Source organism: Nicotiana tabacum, chromosome 8 (assembly GCF_000715075.1).
Source record: "Nicotiana tabacum cultivar K326 chromosome 8, ASM71507v2, whole genome shotgun sequence".
Taxonomy (NCBI): Eukaryota; Viridiplantae; Streptophyta; class Magnoliopsida; order Solanales; family Solanaceae; genus Nicotiana; species Nicotiana tabacum.
In genome coordinates, this window is record NC_134087.1 from 10,258,605 (window position 1) to 10,270,039 (window position 11,435).

Below are 11,435 nucleotides of genomic sequence, written 5' to 3' on the forward strand. Positions count from 1 at the left end.
AAAAGAGAGCGAAAATATAAAGAAAATCGGAATTAGGCCCTCTTCTTCAACTTCAAGCCACAGGCCCAAAAATGGTCCAATCTTCCCTACGACCCAGTCCATTCCGAACTGGGTCGACCCAGTCCATAACCCAAAAGACCCAATACCCCTATCTTGCATTTCAAAGACACAAAACAAAAAAAAAAAAATATTTTTAGAAAACCCTAAGAAATGCTTAAAGCATCCGCACCCCCCCCCCCCTATTCTCTTTCTTCTTCCTCAAAACTTCAAGCTCCAATGGCTGCCATAGCCAACCATGGCTACTCACCTTCTTCGTCCACACAAACACCCTCGCGTCCAAACGACCCCCCCGTCATCCATTAAAACCACATAACCACCTTCAAGCTCGAACTCGACAACCATGGTCGCTATTGCTGTGTCTTCATCATCGACGACCAGTCCGTCGACTCCCTTTCACCATCATCGTTTCCACTGCAGAATCAGTCCTCAACTTCACGTCCTAACAGTCCAGCCATGGATGCTACTCGCGCTACTGCTACTGTTTCATCTTCTTTGTTTCGTCGACTTCGAATTGGGTGGTCGAAGATCCGAGCTCCAGCCATGGATGTTGCTCGCGCCACTGCTGCCCGTTTCCATCATTACTGCTGCGTTCGGCTCCCAGCTGCTACTGCTTCATGCAGTTTCTTCTTCCTCCGTCGCGCTGCTGCTAAGACGTCTATTTCTGCTGCTTCTCGACGGACTGCTTCATGCAGTTTCTTCTTCCTCCGTCGCGCTGCTGCCAGGACGTCTGTTTCTGCTGCTTCTCGACGGACTGTTGCTCGTCGCAGCAGTTGCTATTGTTTCGTTGTTGCTTCGTCTTCTTCGATTTGTCAAAGGTCGAGGGTTTTTCGTTGAGTCGAAGCCCGTACGGATTTGTTTACAATCGTCGTTCGTCGTTTCATTTCCGGTTAGTTGATTTTTGAATTTCATTTATCATCCATATTTTGTTTGGTATTTTCCGGATCCAAAATCGTTAAAGAATTCAATTCTTGTTTTGTTCGTTGTTCATCATTAAAATCATTTTTCTAGTTTGTTCATGTTCATGTGCTTTGTTAAAATTAATTTTCAGATTTTAAAATAGAAGTTTAATTAATTGTTTTCATATTCATTTCATGTTTGTATTATTGTTTAAGTGAATATTTGTTAGTTTGATGTTTGTCAGATTCAAATTGAAATTTAATTAAATATTTCTTCAATTTGTTTCATGTGTTTATGTATTGTTAGAAGTTGTTAATATTGTTAAGTTCAAGTTTAAGTTCATAATTGTTTCTTCGTCGATCTTGTTATTTGTTTAAAGAATTTAGTTGTATTAAAGGAATATATTGTTTTAATCGTTTAATTCGTCATGTTTGTTGTCTTAAAATAGAGTCATTCATGTTCATACTTTGTTTGGATGATCTTGAATCCGAATTTTGTATAGTTTGATTTCTTGTTTACCATTTATGATTATTGCTTGAATTGTTCTCATAATCTTGTTTAAAGTTTAATATAAGAATTGTTTGTTGTAATGTTGTTAGAGTTGATTTTAAGTTCAATATGATTGAATTTAGAAATCTTCATACTTTGTTTGTTGTTGTTGTTGAATCCGAAAATAGGATTGTTTGTTGCTAAAATATTGTTCAATCAAATTTTAGTTATTCTTGGTTGTTCAATTTGTGTTCATATGATTTGTTGTTGAAATGTTGTTAAAATCATGTTCATGTGATATTGTTGTTATGATGTTCATCCATGTTCATATTGTTGTTTGAACATTGTTAGAAATTGATCATATTGTCTATATTTTGGTTAAGTTTGATTAATTGATGTGTTATAGCTGATGAGTAGTTTGGTAAATTTGTAATACGTTCAGGGGTAGTTTGGTAATTTCAGTAAGATCGGAAGGGGTAGTTTAGGAATTGTACATTTTGTAATTATTTATTTGAAGCATGGGGGACAAAATGAAATGGGGTGGGTTGTGATATGATTATTTAATATAAAGGGGGACAAGATTTAAATTAAAGGGGAATCTTGCATTATTTTAAATAAAGCATGGGGGACAAAATATAATGGGGTGGTGTGATATATTTATTTAATGTAATGGGGATGAGTGGGAAGATAATGGGTTTGGTAGAGAAAGGGATTGATTTTAATTGATTTATGGGATGAGATATATATATGTGAAGTCTTGAACACAAGAGGAGGAGGGAGAAAAAAAAATACAGACAGAAAAAAGAGATTGAAAAAAAGCTGAACATTTATTCCGAAAAAAAAAAAACATTGAAACTCTCAAGAAAAGAAAAAACATACAAAGAAAAAAAATTTGAAAATTAGAAGAGAAAGTAGTACACACCTGAGAAATATTCTGGTATACAGGTGTAGAAATTAAGGGTTGAAGATTAACTTGCCTTTCAAAAATCTGAAAATTTCCTTTGGTTTCTGTCCATTATTTTCGGCATTCCTGGATTTTATTTTGAATTTTTCAAAGCTGTCACTGGGATTTTCGTTGACTGGTTATTGCTGGTTATTGTTGCTGTTGCTGTGTTACGTATTACGTTGCTGACTTTCTTCTTCTTATATTGACAATATCAGGTACACAACTGTAATTTTGGCATTTTGTAAGCTGAAATGAAGAATGGAGTGTTAAATTTTTAATTTAGTTTAATTTAATTTTTGTATTGTATTTAGGTTATTCATGTATTATTATTCTGTAAATCACTGTCATCGGCATAACTAGGCATATTATAGCGACATATTAAATAACGCCTTTACCAGATTATTAGGAAATATATTTAAGCCTGATTATTAATTAGAACTGTTTAATAAAAAAAAATAGAAGAAATAACGTAAAAATGGCGTTATTGAATCAATTTGGCAAAAAATTAACTAAGTTCCTTATTCAGAAGGTTTTTCGTCAACGATAAGTTAATCCGAATCATGTAGTCAATTTCAGTTATAACATGAATTAGTTTGCAAACAAGTATTAGGACATGATGAATTAAAACAAAGTTAGTTAATGTTAAATTGTTTAAATTTTTAGAAATATGATTTAGTACTCAAGTTTTTATTTTTATTTCTTTCAATTTTCAGTATTTGTAAATAATTAGTTTCAATAAGCTTAAGTCTTACTAATAATTTGAATTTTAATCCAACTATGGGATAATTAGTTTTTTTTTATTTTTTTTACTTTTCGATAATTCCATGTTGTATTTATGATTATAATTTTATTACTTTCTGTTAATATTTGTTTTTCTCTTCTATTTAATATGTCATTTTCAAGAATGTAGATATTGATTTTATATGTATAAAAAACTTAGTAATAATAAAAATGTAGTCATTAAAGGATATTATTAAAGGATATCGCTAAAAATAAATAGATGTAAATAATACAAAATTTATAGGATTCTCCAATCTCATTTATTTATTTAATTATTAAAAAAAATTACTTAGAATTTGGGATGAATTGTTTAGTGAATTTCACTTCCTTCCCCAAAGATAATGACGCGTTAGATTCTTTAGGCGCGATTTAATTAATTTTACCTTCTTAAACTCGGATGCGCATTTCATGCGACCCAAATCTAAATCCTAAAACATCAAATAAAATATGTTTCGTATTGTGGGTGCATTTCATGTGACACAATCCAAAGATATGTTTTAAGCGATGTTCACATTCCTAAAAAAAATAATAATTATAATAATAAAGCGGTAAAAGATAAAATTTGCACATGGTTCATAATTGTATTAAAAATCAGATAAATAAGCCGAATATAACAGTTGAGCGACCGTGCTAGAACCACGGAACTTGGGAATGCCTAACACCTTCTCCCGGGTTAACAGAATTCCTTATCCAGATTTCTGGTACACAGACTGTAATATAGAGTCATTCTTTTCCTCGATTCAGGATTAAAATCGGTGACTTGGGACACCCTAAATCTCCCAAGTGGCGACTCTGAAATAATTAAACCAATCTCGTTTCGACTGTCCTTTAATTGGAAAAAAACTCCCTACGCACCTCGCGGTGCCGGAAAAAGGAGGTGTGACAGCTCTGGCGACTCTGCTGGGGACTTCTTAACCCAGAATCTCTGGTTCAGGGTTAGAAATTCGAGCTCATATAAATTGTTATATTTGGTTTTATCTGATTTTTACATGTTTGAGCCTAATGTGCTAAATGCTGCTTTTACCGCTTTGATATTACATGAACTGTGTATAAACTGTGCCGAAACCCATCTCCTCTCTGAGTCTTCTAAATCATGAAGAAGGGTGTACTTCGTACGACTTCTTTTCTGTATAGTGTAAAATCCCAATTTAGAACGAGGTTCGGACAAGTTGCTAAGCCGGTGAAGCTTCTGTATTCCCGGTACGCTACCCCCCTCGGCTCGAGCTGTCCGCTCGGGTAAGCCAGGTCTAGAACAAACACCCAGGTTCTGAACCTAGTATAACAAAACCACATGTCGGATCCCTAGTAGGAACGTTTGTTTGCATCACGTGCATCTGACTTTGGAGGCTCAACACAGGGGTTGGGTCTGTCTAGGACAGGTGCACCAAAAATGAAAATGACCATCCTGATGCATCTTATTTGTTTTATGTGCATTTATTTGCTCGGTCTTGCATGTTGACCGGCTTCTGAGTCTCGGGAGTGTAAAAAATAAAATAAAATAAAAATAGCAAGTAAAAAGTTATTTGATTAATTTAGAAAAAATCAGTGTCCAAGTACTGTCGAAGTGCTGCCGAATTTTTTTTTAAAAAAAACATATATATATTTTTACTTTTAGAATTGTTGGTTTGCCTAGAAAGCAGAAAGTGTGTAGGAATAAGTCTTTTATTTTAATTTGCTTTATTTAAAAAAAAATGAAAAATGAAAATAGTTTTTTTTATATAAAAGGAAAAGGAAAAATTTGTTTGTTTTCAAAAAAAATTAGTTAGTTTATAGCCTGAACTACGCGGGTATGATTCTCACCGGATGTGAGATCAGAGGCAAACCTCTTTGGTTTCGGCTCACCATATTCAAAAAAATCCAAAAATATTTAACATTACTCACTTCTTTAGAAAGTTTTTCTTTTAGACCTCAATTTTTTTTAAAAAAAAATATATATATTTCCTTTTAATCTCAAAATCCCAATTATTTGTTTAAAAGATATTCAAAATAAAATTCAAAAATATTTTTCTGTAGTATTTCTTTCATAAATTCAGAATATTGGTTCAAAAATATTTCCTTTCTCCTTAAAAGTTTTTTTTTCAAGAAAAAAAAATTTATTAAAATCCAAAAAAATATTTCTTTAGAATATAGATAGTTTTTAAGTCAAATAAAAGTTTTTCCTTCTTTAATCACTATAATAAATGTGCAGGATGAGCACAAGTCAAAATGAACCATTCTCAGTGTGTAGCGAGGTCCCTTCGCAACTCCACATGTGGTGGAATGATATGGGAAAGGATAGTATAAAGATAGTGGAAAGAGTTTTGGGAGGTTTTGTCGATCTGTTGAATATCAAGCCAAGGACAGATATCATCGAGGCTCTAATACCGTTCTGGGATCCAACACGCAACGTGTTTCGTTTTGCTGACTGTGAACTTTCACCTACACTAGAGGAAGTCGCCGGATATGCGGGGTTGAATGGGAAACTAAGAGGGCAGTATTTACTTTCACCAAGACCAGTATCTCCGCACGCGTTCTTGGATTTGCTAAGCATTAGTCGGAAGGTACAGAATGATGATTTGTCGAAGGGATGTTGTACTCTCCAATTCTTGTATCAACGGTACGGAATTCCTCAGGGTTTGGAAGAACCAAACCTCGGATTAATTCACACTGGGAACAGAATCAAGTGGGAAGCAAGACGTACTTTGGCATTTATCACAGCATTTCTGGGAGTTGTGGTCTGTCCCCGCAAAGATAAAAAAATAGAGATAGGCCTTGTAGGGATGGCCGATGTTGCAATCAAAAGAACCGACAGTACTGTGGTTCCTTTGATTTTGTCTGAAATCTACCGAGCTTTAACTATATGCCGAGAAGGAGGCAAGTTCTTTCAGGGATGCAATCTGTTACTCCAGCTGTGGATGCAAGAACACCTCCATCACCGAGTGGGATACATGAACCACGGGTTGATTGAGAAAAACTGCATTAGCGGCTTTGAGAAACGAATGACAGGCATCATATTTCCCGAAGGCGTCGAAGCATGGCTTGCACAATTGAGGTCAACAACAGCCGACCAAGTTGAATGGGCATTTGGGTGGTTGAATGATACTGAGGTAATATACATGGCGGCCGAGGAATGTCATGTTCTTTTAATGGGACTTCGTAGCATCCAACCATATGCTCCTCATCGGGTACTGCGCCAACTAGGAAGATTTCAGGTAATTCCCACTGATGAGGATCTAAGCAAGCACGCCATTGAGTTGAGTCCAGGAGTCGTGTTCCCCGAAGGAAAAATTAGAAAGTTGTGGCACGAATGTAGATTCCTTGAACCCAAGACTATGGTTCGAGAGCTGGCTAAGGGTGAGGTAGACCCAAAATACGATGTTTGGTTCGGGAAAAGGTTCCAGATTCGTCAGAGGCCTGCCAAAAGAGCTCACGTCCAACAATTTACGGATGATTCGCAGGAACAGTGGGGCTGGTTAGTGAGAGAGGAAGGCTACCGGGTTGAAATCGGGCAGCTGAAGCGACAAATTGAAAGGCTTATGTTTGAAAACAACGTTCAAGTAGCCTCAGAGCAGGGTGAGAAGAACAAATTAGCCAAAGAAAACCAGGCACTGAAAGCCCGAATTCGCCGAGTCAGTAAGAGTGATAGCGACCGACAGAAACGTCTATCTGATGAAAGGTTGATAGCGGAATTGAGAAATCAAGTCAGCCAAAGCCGAGAAGACTTGGAGAGATCCCAGGCTTGTATAACAAGAATGCGGGTCAGATGGGCTACAGTTACAACATCACGGAGAGAGCACCTATGGCAAGTAAAAAGGGACTACGAAATGAGTGTTGCGACATTGAGAGAGATAAACACCATTCTCAATAATCGGGTCCTCAAACAAGCCCAGGATGCTAGAACATATAGAGAACACTACCATGAGTCGATAGCCCGGATGGAAGAACAAATGGAGAGGTTCCAAGAGCAGCTCATTGACAATACTCGAATATTGGGACTAAAGAATCAACGGATAGAACAACTGTGCATAGAGAGGGATAGAATCAGGGGTAGGATCAATGATATAGGGCGCTATATCACCACAAAGTGCCTAACATGTGAAGAGATGCCTCGTGATGTCCTATTTGCCTCAATCATGGGCTATGTCCATCAGATCATGGAGGAACTAAAAAGCTTGCAAAGAAGCCTGGCCCCCAAGCCCGCGGAAAGGCCGAATGATGCCTCGCGGGCACCAAAATTCAAAGCTTTAATGTATCCCTAGTTCAATCTTGCACTTGTTTGTTTTTCGAGTCTGTTGTCTACCCATATGTTTTTTCCTTTTCTTCAAACATTCTCAAAAAAAAAAAAAAAAAAAAATATATATATATATATATATATATATATATATAAAGTCTGTATTTTTTGTTTTTTCTGTGATGGCTTGTAATAGCATTATTTTTGAGTAATATAAAAAAAAAATATATTTGGTCTTATGGCACGAACTACGCTTGGTCTGATTCGTGCGGGGTCACGATACGTAGGCAATCTCTATAGGATTCGACCGTAATTAAAAAGAAAAAAAAAAGAAAAAAAAGGAAGAATATATATTTGTCAGAGCAAAAATAAGCCGGGATGATGCATACGGTCGGAGCAAAAGCATGTTAGAAATGATTAACTGCCTAGGAGCATTGCATTCCCCTAACGTGCAATTACAATATCTGTTAAGACTCTAACACTGACAAGTTTGTTGTTTTTCCAATCAATATCAGTTAGTTGTTAGAGCATACTGGCAGCGTACCATTATCAGACAAGATCAAAAGGTCCTATACCAGAAAGCATGACTGGGTCAGACAACAGCGTTGAGTCAGAAAAAACGGCCAATCAGATGCTGAAGGAAGCCCTGGAGAAAATGGAAAAAATGAGGCTAGAAATGAATGAAATGCAGATAGCCTTAGCTAGAGCCCAGAAGGGGCAAGAACTACCCGTTACTCCTACCCTCCAACCAACACACACGCCGGAATACCCTTCTCCCGGTCCTTCAACAAGTTTCCCAAGCCATCACTATTATCAGGGAAGAGAGGCTTATGATTCCCAAGCTCCACCACCCACTCAAAACCCTCCTCCACCAAATGTTCCCGTCTTTGTGGCACCTCCCCCAGCCCCATTGCACAGATCATCTAGTGAGCCACTGTTTCAGGCTCACGATACACAATACTACCCCCTGAACTCACATTCAAAGCACCCGAGCCACATACCTATAATCCCCACTTTGAGGTCCCGGCGGAGATTGAAAAGCCGGCTAAGAGCCCAGAGCAGGACGAGGTGATGCGGAAATTTAAAAGCCTGGAGCAATCCTTCAGGAACATACACGGGTTAGGTAACCAAGTCAGCGTGGCATACAAGGATCTATGCCCTTTCCCTGACGTTCAATTACCAGCAGGGTTCAAAATGCCCAAGTTCGATTTATACGAAGGGCATGGTGATCCTATGGCACATCTACGAGGTTTTTGTAGCAAAATGAGGGGAGCAGGGGGCAAAGATGAGCTATTAATAGCTTACTTTGGCCAGAGTTTGAGCGGGTCGGCGTTAGAGTGGTATACAAGACAAGATCCGAGCAGGTGGTACACCTGGGATGACTTAGCACAGGCTTTCGCAGGACATTTCCAATACAACCTTGAGATAGTCCCAGACCGTCTCACATTGCTAAAGTTCGAGAAGAAACCCGGAGAAAGCTTCCGGGAATTTGGGTTCCGATGGAGAGAACAGGCAGCCAGAGTTGATCCCCCAATGAGAGAAGGAGAAATGGTGGATTACTTCTTACAAACTCTCGAGCCAACTTACTTTGGTCACTTGGTGACGTCAGTTGGCAAATCATTTAATGAAGTTGTGAAAATGGGAGGTATGATAGAAGAGGGACTTAAGTCTAATAAGATCCTGAGTTATTCGGCAATTAAGGCAACAACTCAGGCCATTCAGAGCGGCACGGGAGGTGCGCTAGGGAAGAAAAGGAGAGAGGAGGTCACGACATTAGAGGCCGACAATTGGTCCAGATCTAGAGGTCCTTCCCCTCATTACCAACCCAGACCCCATCGTCTAAACTACCCACACATTCCAAATTACCCTCCACAACCCTACTACCAACCACAAGAACAACATTTCACCATCCATCAAGCCCAGACATACACCCAACCTCCGGTTCGCCCACAATGGCGCACGCCGGTTCCCCACAATACATACCCACCTCCACATAACACATACCCACCACCACAAAACACCTATCCACCACCAAGAGCCTACAGGAACCCTCCAGGGATGGGTTTCAGGGGAAATCCGGCCGCCAGAAATGAAAGATTGCAGAGGCAAAGAACTTTTACTGAGTTGGGGGAAACTTATATTGCCTTGTTCCACAAATTGAGGCAGTTGGGTTTATTAAATCCTGTTGAGCCTAGATTACCAAATCCCTTACCCCAAAATATGGATCACTCGGTAAGATGTGAATATTGTTCGGGAGCTCCCGGACATGATACCGAGAAATGTTGGAGGCTGAAACATGCAATACAAGATCTTATTGATACCAACAAGATCGAGGTACAGGCACCGGAGGCACCTAACATTAACCAGAACCCATTGCCAAAGCACCCTGAAGCCCACATGATCGAGCTTGTGCATGAAGTAGGGGAGCCGAAGAAACCCCCACAGACAGTGATGATGATCCGTGCCACTCCAAAAGAAAAGTCGATCAATGAGGAAGCAGGGGTACAGTTGAAGGGGGAAGATGTCAAGCCAGTGGTGATATTGGGGAAGAATCCATCTGCCGCTACAAGGAAACCAGAACCAGCCAAGTTGGTAATAACGGGAGCATCATCTACACCCGTGGTTGTTGTGAAAGGGGTCTGCAGGGAACTGGTCATCATAAAACCAGTAGTCCAAACACCAATGATTGATAGCAAGGCTGTGCCTTGGAAGTATGAGAAGGCAGTGGTGATGTACAAGGGACAACAAGTGGAGGAGAATAGTTGTGAGGCGCAGGGACTGACTCGATCAGGACGGTGTTTTGCTCCGGCGGAGTTGAGAAGACCCAATCCAGCTGCAATAAAGAAACCTGTGTCAGAAGAAGAAGCTGAGGATTTCTTAAAGAAGATGAAAGTGCAGGATTACTCCGTGGTCGAACAGTTGAAGAAAACACCGGCCCAGATCTCACTGCTATCATTATTAATCCATTCGGATGAACATCGTCGGGCCCTGATGAAGATACTGAATGAAGCTCATGTGCCCAATGAGATTTCTGTAAATCACCTGGAAACAATTGCCAACAAAATTTTCGAGGTGAACAGGGTAACATTTTCAGATGATGATTTGCCAGTGGAGGGCACGGAGCATAATAAAGCTCTCTACCTAACTGTCAAATGTGAAGATTCGGCAGTTACTCGGGCATTAGTGGATAACGGCTCAAGTGCCAATATTTGTCCATTATCCACCCTGAACCAATTGAAGATCGACCACGGAAGAATCCAAAAGAATAGCATTTGCGTCCGAGGATTTGACGGAAATGGAACAGCCACCATGGGGGATATTGTACTTGAGTTGACCATCGGTCCAGTCCAGTTTACCATGGAATTCCAGGTATTAGATGCTACGGTATCTTATAACTTTCTGTTGGGACGTCCGTGGATCCATGCAGCCAAAGCAGTGCCATCCACCTTGCATCAGATGGTCAAGTTCGAGTGGGATAGACAAGAGGTCGTGTTGCACGGCGAGGACACTGCGTGCACCGTAGGAGGCGCCATTGTACCCTTCATAGAGACTAATGATGACAAAGGTCCCTGGGTCTACCAGATTTTTGATGCAGTATCGGCAAACAAGATCCCCGAGGGTGAAATCATTCAGCATCCTAGGATAGCTTCCGCAACGGTTATGATGGTTTCAGAAATGCTGGGTAATGGGTTTATGCCAGGAAAAGGCTTGGGAGCTGAACTTCAGGGAATTGTTCAACCTGTTTCCTTGCCCAAGAATTTGGAGACCTTTGGGTTGGGGTTCAAACCGACTGCGGCAGATGTAAAACGAGCGCGGAAAATGAAGAAGAAAGTTTGGTTTCTTCCCAAACCTGTGCCACGTCTCTCAAGATCTTTTGTTAGAGCAAGCGCCAAGGGGTCACCAGTCCCGAAAGTTCTCGGGCCATTGATTGGGATTGACGGGGATCTGAATCAGAGTTTCGAAAGATTGTTCACTAATGTCAATATGGTAGAAGTCGGAGAGGGTTCCAGCAGAACAGACATACAGTTTATGGGGCCTGAGGCCAAAACCAAC

At 39.7% G+C, this 11,435-nt stretch overlaps 1 long non-coding RNA gene across 1 annotated transcript; it reads left to right on the top strand.

Annotated features, from left to right (window-relative positions):
* The first annotated feature begins 825 nt into the window (after positions 1-825).
* LOC142163537 (uncharacterized) lies at positions 826-2,702 on the top strand. The gene is made up of 2 exons (XR_012694489.1): positions 826-946; positions 2,608-2,702. It is a non-coding gene; the product is annotated as an uncharacterized LOC142163537 (long non-coding RNA).
* The last annotated feature ends 8,733 nt before the right edge of the window (positions 2,703-11,435 follow it).